General features: G+C 34.7%; 1 long non-coding RNA gene across 1 annotated transcript; it reads right to left on the minus strand.

Moving 5' to 3' along the window:
- Positions 1-12,228: 12,228 nt before the first annotated feature.
- Positions 12,229-15,003, minus strand: LOC145796731 (uncharacterized). Its single transcript, XR_014337227.1, has 2 exons — positions 14,253-15,003; positions 12,229-13,063 (listed from the first exon to the last, which is right to left on the minus strand). It is a non-coding gene; the product is annotated as an uncharacterized LOC145796731 (long non-coding RNA).
- Positions 15,004-15,411: the final 408 nt, after the last annotated feature.

The following is a 15,411-nucleotide window of genomic DNA, read 5'->3' on the forward strand; positions in this document are numbered from 1 at the left end:
TTTTACAAGAAAAAAAAAACACAAAAAAGCGTACAAAAATTGTTATTATTTCATTTTAAAGATTGTTACTATTGAATTATGGTTAGTGTGCAGTAGTGAGTATTTTAATATGTTTGGATGTACAAATTTTATCTAAAAGATTTGAGGTTGAATTTGGTAATTAAACTGTAAAATATATATATATATATCGGTTGTATATGATCATTAATATTCGATTAATTTAATTTACATGAATAATTAACTCAAGAAATCTTATAAGATAATTTATTCAGATCATAAAAATTGATACAAAGGTGTATTGCATTACTAAACAATAGCCCAATTGTGCCTTGAGTACAACGACTTCACCCCCTTCAAACCCCTTTCAAGGAGACGTTATTTGGTGGTGTTGCAATAATACTCCACACATTTGTCACGTGTCAGATTGTCTCCAACTCTTCAACAAAAAATTTTGAATTCTACTATTTTAATTAAGTGTAATGTTAGGGATCATAAAAAAAATATCATAAAATGCATCATGAAGATTTTTCATCATTTGATTAGTGTGTGGTGTTTTATTATATGTTTAATTTAAAGGTGGAGAATCTTTTATGATTATTTTCATGGCATTTTTTTTTATAATCCCTGACATTGCTCTTTAATTAATAAATATTAAATTAGAGCGTCGTATGAACTTATCTCAAGATCACTGAATAATTTATCTTTTAAGAAAAAAGATCATTCGTCACATCCATTGCAAAAGAGCTAGAAAATGAACCTCTTTTCAAAGAGTGTATGAACAAAGGGAGATGTTACAATGTGCATTCTAAAAAATGTGCATATGGTATGTCTTTCATAATTTTTTTACAAAATTTAATAACTTAAATCTAAAAAGTCATAACTTTTTTACTACAAAAGTCATAACTTTTTTCAATGAAAAATATCATAATAAAATCTCAAAGTGTCATAACAAAAATCACACAATATTATAACATTATCATTCTTAACTTTAAGATACACATTATAAATTTGTTATTCATAAGTTTATTACAAAATGTCATTACTTTACATGGAACATGAAGAAAAGCAAACAGAGAAGCTTCAACCAAAAAACTCTCTACCACTTTTGCTCGAATACCATTGTTAAAACTATAATTATAATCACACACTGATGACAAAGAGATTGAATCAGTCTCATAGATCCTGCATGGTCCGCCACCCACGTAATTGGAGTTCTTCATTAGATATGCTACTACGCATCCCAACATGGCTCCGGCAAGAACCTGTGCCACATCAAAGAAAATTCATTGCTGCTAAACTTAGTTTCTTTTATTTATGATTATTAAGGGAAAAAATATAACGAGGGCTCACTAAGCCATCTTGAGAATGCTTTTCATTTTTTTCCCTTCTTGGTCGTGTTACTTCCCTTTTGAAAATGGAAAACAAAGAAAGACCAACACACTGAGATCCACTAACAACTGCATTATGTGGCAAATTGCAAGCGAAGAAGATACAGTAAGCTTGTGGTTAATTTGTTTTCCAAGCAACATGAAAAATAAAAAAAAAATCTGGAACCTAATAATAGGTTGAGATTTGAGAGTCAATATTTAAAATTTCCTTTTCCTAGGATTCGAAATCAAGCACAGCATTGTGCTCCATCTAATTTGTGAAATCATTTCAAGGACAGCATTTATAATAAACCTAAAACCATCGATGCAGAAAAAAGAATGGTGTAAGACCGACCAACTTCTTAGCTATTTCTAAATGGAAAATAACAATGACATGAACAACAGTGGCAAGAAGTGTAGAATGGAGCATAATGCATACAACATATTTTCCAAAAGCAGTACTTTTTTCTATGATAACATAAGAACTTTAAATTTCTTCCACACTTGGAAGACGAAATTTCTATAGGAGATTAACACGGAAGGTTTTAGCAGTCAAAACCTTTGTCAGAGGCCTATTTTGGATTCTTAGGTAGTCTTTGGTTCACTAGAATAATGAAATGATTAGTCCCCTTATAGAATAAACATTCCTTACAATGGTGAATGATATACCTTTTAAAATGTATCTTTTGTGACTTTTTTTAGTAGACCAAACATGAGAATAAACATTCTGAATTCCCATCACAAGATCATCAGATTTTACTACAGCACAAACTCATAGTACCATATCTTATCATGACCCTTATTTTAAATTCCAACTCAATTTCTTCAGAGCTTACATCAACATTTTATGTTTATTAACTATTAATCAAGTTGAAAGTATGCAACAAAAAGGGTTTCTTTGTGTAATTACGTACAATATTACAATCTCAACGAAAAAGAAGATTAAAAAATTGCAAGCTTGAAGAAATTAACATATAAGTATTTAGAACATAACGTTAACGAACCTGAAGAGGAGTATGCCCAAGTGAATCACGCAGAGGCCTGGAATTGGATAAAGGGTGTTCTGGAGGAAATTCACGTACAATTTTGTTCAACAACTGCAAATAGCATGGATTGAGAAAAACATAAGAACACAGTAACATAAAATGTTTTATGCTCCACATCTATATCTACCTATTTACCTTCTTGCTTAAATTCTTGCATGCACAGTCAAATCAATAGTACACCAATATTCAGATTAGAATCGGAAAACTTATTCGAGTCCGAAACTAGATGAGAAAAAAGTTTAAACACAACAATATATAATTATGGAGAAACGGAAGAAAGAAAAGGGAAGCTGCAGTGAAAGAAGAAAAACTCTCCTAGACCTCAAAATACGTAAAATAGCAAAACCACAACACTTTTACAGATGTCTACCTGTAATTTCAGTTACAGCCATGAGAGAGAAAGAGCTGAACCTGATATGCAGGCAAGCCTTATCATTCTTGGCAGGCTGAAGTTAACTGGTTGGTTGGCAAATTTAGTGAAAAAAGCTTTCATAATTGTTAGGAAGCTTGCTTGGCTGCAATGATATATTACATTTGACAGGAAAGGAATCAGAGAACTTTCAGAGGTCTTCGCAGAACCCCTTCTCTGATTTTGCAACAAATTAAGCATAATGTCAGGATTAGATCCTCTCAATTTCATGCAGTCAAATGCTCTGCTCTTAATTTTTCAGTTTGTAAGAATTGGAATATTTCCTTACGTTTTTTAGCATCATTAGCTGCTCCTCTTGTAAAGAAAGGAATGCCTTCCTTAATCATGTACTTATCCTACTTTTTCGGTAATAAATAGCGATGTTCTTAGAAAACGCTAATACCTCAGTGAATTATGTATTGATACGCACGTTCCGAAATATGGTACATTTTCGTTTCAAAATGGTAAATTTAGTGATCCAAAGCGATCCTAATTTTTTTTTTTTCAATATTTGTTTTTAAATGTTACCTTAGGAGGAAAAAAAATCAAAGATATTGAACTAAAATCTAAGATAAATTAAATTTTGACAAGATAAAAAAATCAAAAAAATAGGTCATAATGCTCATAAAAAATATCACATTTTATTAGATGTTTAATAGTTTAAAAAAAAAATAGAAAATGATTGAGAGCACTAAAAGTGGTGCTCTAACAGCATCACTAATGATGTGACAATGGGCCTCGCCCACTACCTATGCTTTGTTTTTTTTTTTTTGGCATTCCTAATGCATTAGTGTTATTAGTGATATTTTTTTTAGTAGTATGAATCATTGTTGTATTTGATATATGGACCAATGTGTGGTGTGGTTCTAACTGTAATCAATCTTTTATTTTATTATTATTTTTTTCTGATAAGAGAGTATTTATCTATGTTACTTGAAATATGGATCGTTCCGGTATGTGGAATGGAAATAGGAATGTGGTACTCTACATACTCTAAAATGTGGTACAATAGGAGTAGACCTGTATACTTAAGAATTTAAAGTACTTCTAGAATAATTTTTTTTAACAATGATTCATACCACTGAAAAAAAGGCCACTAATAACACTAATGCATTGAGAATGCCAAAAAAAAAAAAAAACAAGGCATAGACAATGAGCGGGGCATACTGTCACATCATTAGTGGTGCTATTAGAGTACCACTTTTAGTGCTCTCAACCATTTGAGCACTCTTGCAAGTTGTCTGATGAACCCAATGCATAGTTACAGCAACCATCCAGTTCATTCTTAGAGACTTTTCCAAGTTTTTCTTTCCATGTAATAGGCATAACCACCGCATCAATTGGGACAAGGATTGGAAAAACGTTCAAACTCTATTTGTAAAAAGAGTTAAATTGATGGGGAAAAAGAAAATGTGACATTAAAACACAAAATTCAAGATATTGAAGTTACGTAATTGAACAGGAAATTGAATTCGATTACATGGCAATAAAAGACTTCCAGTTCCTGAGAATATCTACCATAAGAATTAAAAGTTGAACAGCAAGTTCCCAATATAGATGGCAAAACGGGAAAAGATAAACAGAAAATATCCTTGTTGGCAAAATCATCTATTGATTCAAACTTCTAGACACTTCTGAGCCTTTGGATGTGCCTTCCAAAGTTATCCATTCAAGTATCAGGCAGTACATATTGGCATCTATTACTTCAGGATATTAATGAAGAGAGGAAGGAAACTGTGGGGTGGATAACTTGAAAGAACAGCCAACTGGAAATTGTAAATAGAGATACAAAGCACCAATAGATCCTACTGTGGATAGATAAATGATGTCTGCAGCAATTAAAAATGAAATGAACAATGAAAAATACCAATGAGCACTGTGAGAGGAATTTGCATTGAGCAGGCGGGCCGAGCTAAGTCATGATTTGAAATGTCTTTGGGTCATGTAACCGGGCTGGTTCAGTTGAGTGTGGTCTTGGCCGAGGTCCTGGATTGATTCAATTGAGCTAGTCCAAGGTCTGGGAGTTGGACTGAACTATCTGTTGATCTTAGATATTGAACCAAGGCATCTATGATCATGCCTTCAACCGGGCTAGGCCCATCGGTCGAGAACCATGATGGAACGAACGGAATTGGGAAAACCGAGCTAGTTATTGAGCTCGACCCTGAAGGTTGGCCGGAATTGAGGTTGGAACTAACAGGGCTATGCCTAGCTCGGTAGAAATTGCCAGGTGGTCCAATTGGAGTGCGAGAAGAGAAACCCGCCAATGGTGTGCGTCAATACCGTTTGGCAGTTTGGCCAATGTTGTTTGGCAGCATTGACGGGTACATGTTTAAAGAATAGAGAGGGCAGTACAGCCACGCGTCCAGAAAATGACGAGCAAAGTAGCGTGCGTAGAGGCTATATAGATTGAGCGGTGCCTCCATACAACAGGTTTGAATTTCTGGCTACCTAGAGTTTTATCTCTCTTTTGTCTTCTCTCTCTTTCTTTCTCTACAAGGGTGCTAACTTGACTGTCGAAAGGGATTTTTCGGCAACCACCTGTCAGGTAACTCACCGTCGTTGTGTTCTCAGGTTGCACAGCGTCATTCGAAGCAATGAAAAGCTTGGACAATGAGTACGGAAACAAGAGAATATTTGCTCCCCATACAATTGGCGCCGTCTGTAGGAATTTCGACAGACAAAACCTTGTCCTCCAAACTTTTTTGATCAACTTCAATGGCGAACAACGACGAGATTCCGCTGTCTGCCGTTGACGACGTCACTCCAGATTCTTTTTGGAGGCGAGACGACCTGCTCGCCGTTCCAACAATGGGTGGTTTGGAGACTTCCATGCCAAGACCTCCCAGAGATGCGTGAGATAAGCGTGCAAAGAGTTTTGGGCGCTTATTAAGCCCAGAAGAGCGTCGCCGACGGTAAGATCTACACACTCAGCACTTGTAAGACAAGCTAAGAGACCAAGATACCATCGTCAAGAAGATGGCAACGGAGATGGAGGCCTTGAAATGCCAGATAAAGAGCAAGGATGTAGCTGAAGTGGGAAACCACAGTGAGCATGCCCTTTCTTGTTGTTCCGGTAGTTGGAATAGATACCGCACTCCTTCTGTGACAACCCCGATCTCTGATTAACGTTAATCTATGATTAATTATGCTTGATGAGTAATTAAGAAGAAATGCTCAATTAATTATATATGCATTGCATCGTTTGTGATTATATCTGTTTGATGTAGAAAGATCTGTTCTTGTTTGAGTTTCGATTTGCGAATTGGAGGCCTTATCGGCATCCGAACTAGAAATTGACTTGATTTATGTGTTAATTAGGAATTATAGAATTTTATGGTGAGTTTAATCAAAATTTGATTTGGAATGATTAAATCAGATTAAATTTATGTCATTTGATTAGTCTTATTAAACCATAATTAAGGGAGCCTATATAAGGCCACTTTCACCACCACTTATACATTTTACACTCTCATTCACTCATCTTTGAGCAGCAAACATGTGAGAGAGAGAGAAAAAACAATTCAAGTAAACGGCGCAGTTTAAGGAACGACAAATCAATGAAAAACAAGTACACAAGCTCCATTTTCGCCGTAATATTTTACAAAATATATATATATATTTTTCTTCAAAATTGATTTTACACAATTTTTTTTTTTTTATTTTTCAACATTTAACTGACATTTGAAATAAAAATATTTTATTATCTAAAAAAAAAATTGATTCAATAAAATGTCATTAACAATTTTTTAGTGAAATAAGATATTGGAGTATTTGAAAATGCTAGATGTGTTAAAAATGTAGTGAGTTAACTTTGTAATCCAAGGGGATAGTTAAACAAGGCTTGTTAGGTATTTTAGCCAATGTAAGTCTAATTTTGAGCTCCAATGGGCCAAAGAGAGAGAGAGGGCAAGAGAGAGTTGATCAATACTTGAGATTGGAAGAAATTGCTTGAGAATTCAAGGAGATTGGCTTGGAACCTCAGGGAATTCACCAACTGGAGCTTCATTGAGAGTTTGAGGTAGGAGTTCCACCCTTGAGTAGCATATTATGATGTTTAGACAATAAATTCAAGAGAATTTAGTTGGTTAATGCAAGGGTTGAGCTAAAGTGGATGAACTTGGGCCATATCATGCATGTATGCACTTTTCCTTGCATTTTGTGTTGAATTTGAAGCAATTCTCTCATGCATGTCATCGGTTGAGCTTAATTGTAAGAATTCACCATGTTTTCCATCAATTTGCCAAGTTTGATCATGTTTTGAAATGGTGGAGTTCAACAGAATTCATGCATGTTATGTTCTTGGAACATTCATAATGATTAAGTTGAAAGTGTATACATTTGGCATGCTCTTGGGCCATGATTTCTTGAAATAATCCTTTAAACATGTTGTTTTATGAGTTTCTAAGTGTTCTCCAAAATTTTAGCTCAAGAGGATGAGTTTTGAAGTGTTTGGTTTAAGCTTGAAGCTTGGAGATCAAATCTGGAAATTCCAGAATTTGAATCCACGCTCGAGCGTAGAAGTTCACGCTCGAGCAATCACTCTGAATGCATGTATTTTCGCTCGAGCGACATGATGTCCGCTCGAGCGTGAAATACACATATCCAGAAGTTCACAAATTTTGCAGCACGCTCGAGCGACAGAAGTCACGCTCGAGCGAGGGTCTAAGACTCACGCTCGAGCGGGGATCGAGCGTGAAAAACAAGAACCAGTACTTTTATCAAAGTTTACAGTCCACTCGAGCGAGGAAATTCATGCTCAAGCAAACCTTCACTTTCTGCATGTCCGCTCGAGCGTGGACTCTAGTTTCAGCAAAATTCAAAAAATGTTTTCAAATGTATTTTTTTGCATCCTTATTCCTTCCTAGGCATTCCTAGGCCTTGATTAAGACCCTATATGAGGTTAAAGGTTAGAAACATGCACATATTAAATGAAGCAAGTTGTGCAATTCGAATGTGTGTTTCAGGTGTGTGTTTGTTATGTGTTAATGTAGGTCGTGTGCCGTAAACCGTTTGATTAGTCCGCTCTGTCTGTCTGCACTGAAGCCAACTGTGAGTAATAACTTAGTAAAACTATGTTCAACTTTATTTATTTTCTATATGATGAATTAAGATCTATTTTCTGAAATGATATGTTCTGAATAATGAATGATTATCCAATTTCTGACATGTATTCGTGACATCCTTAACATCATGTGATATCTGTTAGCTGCTACTCGGTATCAGAGGTTCCATTATGGAACTTATAATGTTTCCCATATGTTACCCGTACCGGAGGCTCTATCATGGGGCTCAGCATGTTTATTCTCTGTTACACGGATCCAGAGGTTCCTTTATGGAACTAGTTAATCATAACCACTACATGATCTGCATCTACTCTGTTAGCGCTAATGGATGTACCACATATGATTAAGCATGAACTATGATTTCCGTATATGATCTGAACAAGACTATGAATATGAATCAGTTATGAATCTGAATCATGATTTCTGAATCTGTGTGAACTTTATTCATTAAAAACCCTTTACTCCGTTATTATTCACTGGGCTTCCGCTCATTATTTTATATTATGTATGTAGGTGAGCAGGCGCGTGACCAGGCCCAGAGTTGACGGCCTACGTTTCAGTTTTTGTCAGCCAACCTTTGTGCCTCCCGAGGAGGTTCCGGATGTAGTTAAGTTTTATGGCTGTTTTTGTAATCGTAATAGACTTGGTATGTTTGGTTAAGTCTTGGGCAAGTTATCTTCCACTATACTTCTAGGAGTAATATGTAAATATTGTATCTTTTGACATCGCTTGTAAGTTTTATACATCTCATGTATGTCTCCACAACTCAATGGACCACTTATATTTTGTATATTTGCTTTCGTAGCCCCTAAATATATGGTAATCTGTCAAGAGGCCTTTGGTAATCCAAGAATTACTGTCCGGTTACGATGCTAAACCCATAGGGGCGGGTTTGGGTCGTGACACCTTCTCTCTCTATCACAAAAAGTTTCAAAGCTGGAGACTATGTTGCACCGGCGATAGCATCTTGTACGCAGGACTACAGTTATCATCCCTCATGTTCGACGACGACATTGAGATATTCTCGTTCCGACCATTCGAAAGACCTGAGAGATGTGTTGGAAAAGTGTGCATGCCGGCGGGAAACACAGAGGGTATCGGCGTTGCAACGACTAGTCTTTAGAGAGCGAGCCAATGAAGAGGTCGTGATGCCACCACCACACCTGACAGCACACGAGCCACTAGACAGGGAGTTGGCGAGGCTGAGCGTCACCCATTTTTACATTGAGATAGAGAACATGCCGCTCCCCATTGACTTTTACTAGCCCAAGTTTACGCTTTATGACGGAAAGACCGATCCCTACATGCATGTAAGCCATTTTTGGCAAGCTATGGTCGGACACATGCGAAACGATACGTAGATGTGCCTTATTTTTATATTGAGTTTAGGTGAATTGGGCCTAAAATGGTTCGAGAGGTTGCTGGAGGAGAGCATTGAGGAGTGGCAATAGTTAGCGGCGACATTTGTCACCAGATTCAAGACAAACACCAAAATGCCCAAGGAAGTTGACCATCTCTTGGGAGTAAAGATAGAACCGGGTGACTCTTTGAAGGCGTATAACGCCAAGTATTGGGAAACTTTCAATGAGATCCTTGATTGTCCGACCAACCTTGCAATCACTCAGGATAAGCGCGGGTCTTCCAGTCGGACATACACTAAGAGATTCGCTCACAATGAATCAACCGTCGACCATGGAATTGCTCATGCAACACATCAATCAGCACATCCGAGTTGAAGATGATGCAGCTGCAGTTATTGTAAAGACAAGTCCGGTAGTAGAGGTCAAGAGAGTAACAGAAAGGGTTCACACAACTGGACAAAAGGATGGCCGTGCAAACAACTATGGAAGAGATCTGTAAGAACCTGAATTTTTAAACAACTAATTAGTTTATTAATAATAATATTAAGTCAATCAATAGTGATTATTAAACTATTAAATTATAATGTTATAATATTAATAGCACCATAATTAATACCAATATTAAATTCTTTTAAATAAAATTATTTGTCTTGCTATGATTAAATTTTTGTATCAAAATACAGTTGTGGAAACTAAATGAGTTAAATAAATAGTAACTGAATTAATCAAAGGATAGTGGGGAGCAAAATATTTAGTAACTAGGTTATATATATTTATTCAATTGATTTTTTTTAAAAAAAAAATCAAATCAAATCAAAATTCATTATGGGAAGAGAAATTCAGCCCAGGCATGCCAGACACGCCTTTGCTTGCTGCCAGTCTATGCTCACATGCATAGATGGCCAATTTCAAGACCTTGCCAAGGCAGCCACGATATGCAGCAGTTGTTAGCTATCCTATTAGGTGGTATTTCCTAAGCCAAAAGAGAAATAAAGTAAAACTAAAATAATAATAATAATAATAATAATAAATTAGGCCTCAAACTCCTACAATTAGGAGCATTCCTCAGCAATCCCTTGCACACACATACGTAACTAAGCAAACAAGAGGGAGAGAGGAAGAGAAAGCAAGAGGGGAAGGAGAGAAGAGAGAAGTAGAAGGGTTCAATACATGAGAATTTTTTTTTACTTCATTGAGGTAAAGAAATACTCAACCCCTACCCTTCCTTAGATGTTTTCTTAAACCTGCACATTAAAAATATGCAAGGGTGTGTATTAATAATACACAAATGCTCAATGTATTTTACATTTGGATAGAATGATAATCTTATGATTATGTGATTTCTGTTTTTTTTTTTTTTTACAAATATGGATTAGGTGGTTTAGCTAATGATTTTGCTCCTTATGTGATCAAGTATTCTCCATTGTCGAATCAATCTCGTATGTTTATGAATTTATTTTTATTCTTCATCAATATTAATTTATGTTATCACTAATGAAAGTAAATATGAAAGATTAGAGTTTCACATGGGAATAATAGTAAGAAACATTTTTTTTTTTTTTTGTCTTGCATGTGATTCATGGTGGACATAAAGTGTGTTTTTCGCAAAACTAATAAACTTCCAGCAAAAACAGATTTTAATCCGTTTTGAATAAACCCTAAATAAACTCATGAGAACACTTTCATAAAATTTGAAACTACTGGAATGAGTTTAGCATGTTTTCATGACACTATAGAATATTGAAGAAAATTATTTGACAACGTTTTCATGGCTTGCATATATTTTTAACCTCATTGCTGTTTGGAGGCAGCAGCAACGCTGACTTTACCAAGTCACCGTTTATTCCACAAAATTAATTTTCAAGTGATTCAAGTTGGAAAAGTTATATTTTTAAGTTACCTTTCAAACGCCGCTGGTTTCATAATTTTTTTCTAAGTATTGAGAGAGAAACACCAATTTTTCCAAAAGGTGACAGAATCTGTCCAGTTTTCTTATAAAAATCATTTGACCATCTTCGGCTGGTTTTCAGCCTTCACACTCTTCTGGAAATATGTTTTAAACTCAAAAATTTAGCAAAATGTTCTGACCATGCCTATTTTTAACACCGTTTGAGGCCCAATTTTATTTTTCAAACCCGGATCACCTGTGCTGGAGGTGAATGTAACTCACTGTCCCAGCAAACCAGTCTTCTTCCAATTTTTTTTTTTCCATTTTAAAATCATTTTTAGCCCTGGTGTTCTTCTCAAAATATTTTCCTAACTCGATGAACTAGCACCAGTTAAAATATTATAATGGTTGAACATCGTTTGGTATGGGTTTCATATTTTTTTTACCATATAGTGCTGAAAGCACTACAAAAAAAATGACTTTTTGCGACGGTAAAATACCGTCGCTAATACTCCTAATGCCGTCGCTAATACTTTTTGCGACGGCAAAATGACTTTTTGCGACGGCAAGAGGGGGTCGCAACTGCAGGGGTTGCAAAAGAGTTTTTGCGACGGTAAATGCCGTCGCTAATGTTTTGCGACGGCATTTTTTGCCTTTTTGCGACGGCACCGTGCAGTCGCTAATAACGTTTAAAATTTCTTGACTTTTTTGCGACGGCCCTATTTTACCGTCGCTAAAAATGTTATTTGAGACGGCAAAAAAATACCGTCGCCAATAGTCTTTTTTTTTAAAAAAACACTACTTTTTTGCGACGGTGTGGTGCCGTCGCAAAAAATATAAAAATATGTAATTTTCTATTTTTGCGACAGTGTAATGCCGTCGCAAAAAATATTAAAAAATAATAAATTTTCTATTTTAAATAATAAAATTTCTATTTTTTACGACAGTATAACACTACTAAAAAAAATACTTTTTTGCGATAATTATGTTTTACTGTCACAGATAATTATTTCTTAAAAAAAATCATATACGAATTTGCTACAACAAAAAAATTAATTACAAGCACCAAACAATTTTTTGTTAATGAAAAATAACAAAATTAACAAATTAATTAAATTTATAATAAACATTATCCATTAACCATCCTTAAATACAGTGTACTAAAAAATTCAAATCTTAAAAAAAAAAAAAAAAAAAAAAGAGCAACATAATCTTCGGCTACCAACACCACCCGCTCGATCATATCAACTATTCCCTCAACAAAATCTGCAAAAACATATATCAAACTCAACCACGTTCCTTCATACTATAAAATGCTAAGTAGTTAAACACAATATAAATTCAGAGAGACAGAGCCATTCTTCAAAGTGTGAAATCCCAACTATTGAAATTCTAAAAATAAAATAACATATGAGTTGAGTTTATTGGGGGCAACTGAAAATAAAAAGTTACTAAATCTTTTGAAACCAAATAGACTCGTCAAAAAAAATGTAATAACATAATTAAATATATATTTTTTAAATTCCTTCATTTTGTATTTAAAAGTAAAATTTATTTTTCCTTTTCCACAATTCTCTCTCAAAAAATTTCCTCTTTGGCTTCGGCTGTGAAATTTGAGAAAAGATCAATTACGCAGAGGATTTACTAATGGCAGTATGAACAGAATTAACAAAAAAAATAAAAGCAAAAACAAGGATCCTGGTGCATTAGTAATTAAAAAACAAACTATAAAAGCCGTAAAAATTTATTCCCCTATCATGAAAAGGGGTTAATTGAAAACCTGATGTTTCATTATGGGGAAGAAATACAAAAAATTAAAATAAAAAATAAAAAACTTATCATCATAAGGTAGTAGATAATCTGCTGCCTTTGCCATTTGAGCAGCACATAAAAAATCTGTTATTTCATCAATTGAGGCATCTGGACCTGCAATATTTTACAGGCATTATTAAGAGAAAGATTAAATCTAATGAAATGAGCAACTACAACACACAGGAGGATAGACAAAGTTTAGCAATATCATCCAGCAGAAATAACTGGTTAACAGGACCCAAACGAGTATATACATGACAATCAGTATCACAATTCAGTGGAAGATGGAAATGTAAGATGTCCAGTATATTAATTTAAGTTTGACAGGGTTTCAGAGTATAAGAAAGGTGTGGCTATGTACCAAAAAAACCAATTGCAATCTTCTTTGATTCATTATAATAACATGCTTGTGCAATTTACAAGACACTAGAAACCAAAGAAGCACCAACATGGACAAAAGAATACAAGATATGATATGACATGTGGGGGACACAATATATATACTTTTAACATATGACATATTTGAATATTTCATTCAAAGATAATAAAAGAGTACAACGTAACAATATTTCCTAAAGTCTACAGTAGGAGAGATTGTTATTCTTTTATCATTGAATCCTAAGTTATTTTCTTCAAGCTTGTAATGCGTTTCATGTGTGTCTCCCAAGCATGTAAAGCGTGTCCAAGTCTAAAAGAATTTAAAAAATAATAAGACATGTTTGCATGTATGTTCAACTCACTTCACGAAGTGTCCGACGAGTGTCAATGTCTGACACATGTCCAAAATGAACACGAGAAGTGTCCGTACTTCTTGGCTAGAAACTATAGTAACATAAAGCATCAAAGACCAGTGCAGTGAGAAAAGATATCAAGTAAATAATGTAGTTATCTAGTGTCTCACAATAATAACCCATTCACAATAAAAATAAAAATAAAGGTCAGAATATGCTTTAGGAATCAAATGGAAGGAGACCTAATTCTTTCTCTCAGCAAAGCACACAAAAAGAGAAGAGAACCCAGGAAATTCAGACATCATTCTTTAAAGCAGCTTCAACAAAAATATGCAGTGTAAGTAGCAAGTCCCATGAGGAAATGGAATGCAGATTATGACAACAAAATTTAACAACCAAAACAAAAAGAAACCACAACCAACTATTCACATGTTGACAGATAATGGACAGAACAAAACATACATGGAAAGATACATGTGGCAGAATATAAATCCAAAAACTTGAATGATCTCCGGAACAAACAATATCAAAACCAAAAATAGCATAAAACAAACATATTATCAAATATGCACCACATCTATCCATAGCTATTGACGCCTCTTCCACCGTATACCCCATCTTTGCTAGGGATAACAAGGTCTTCTCCTTATCAGACAAAGACTCCGTATTTTCCTGCCAAGAAAAATCAATCAAAAAAACCAAAATCAAACCAGGAAGGACGTGTATCCCAAGGGAATTACAATAGACTCAATTCATTGCTGTTAGTATGAATACTACTTCCCAAAAGCTTAAGAAATCACTCCCATGGCATATCAGATGAAACCTTTTAAGGCTGATAAAGGAAAAGTTACGATTACAAAACAATTACAATCGTAACTACATTTATTTTTCAATTCCATTTAAGGCTGATAAAGCCAAAGAGGAAATCTTGCAACTACATTTATTTTTCAATTCCATCTTCATAATTAGGATTTGCAATTTAACTTGGAACTCAAGATTGAGTATTTCTTTCTCTTTATTCATTAGATTAACTATAGTATTTTAATTTTCTGGTTTCTTGCACATAGCCAAATCATTAAAACTGATGTGCTTGTAGTCCAGAAATCATGTGCATAAAACGGTTCCATAATGCAAGCCCAATTTTATCTACCTATTTCCAAACCCAATTTTAGATCCAACAAAAAATTTTCAACCCAATGAATAAACTATCCCTGTTTTCTGTTATTTTTAAGAAATGCAGTGCTAAAACTTAATCAGCACAAGTCAGCATGCACACCCAACTAATTAAATAGAATCTATCACCAAAGAACATAAAAAAACAGAGTAATATGCAAGCAAAAACACAACAAAAATAGAAGCCCTAGGCAACGAAATGTAACGTAAAAACATCTAAAGATGTCCTGAAGACCAGCTCCCATAATTTCCATAAGATAACTCCAAGCCAACAGCTAGGACAGCTGACACCGCCGTTTGAACACATTTGAACTTATCAAAACACAATAAATTAAAAATCCTGAATGAGCTTTCTGGACCTACATATAGTCAATTTCTAAACTCTTCTCATTCAAAAATGACATGTCACTCGAAAAGGCAGATAATCAAGAGTACATGAGAAAAAAAGAAATCTCTAAAGTCTCTCATCTATGCCAAGTATGTTCAAAGAAAAATAACAAAGCAAATGAAGAATGCCCATTTGAGTGGTGGAGACAGGATTACACTATCAAGATATTT

This window comes from Camellia sinensis, chromosome 8 (assembly GCF_055761805.1).
Source record: "Camellia sinensis isolate YWXY chromosome 8, ASM5576180v1, whole genome shotgun sequence".
NCBI lineage: Eukaryota > Viridiplantae > Streptophyta > Magnoliopsida > Ericales > Theaceae > Camellia > Camellia sinensis.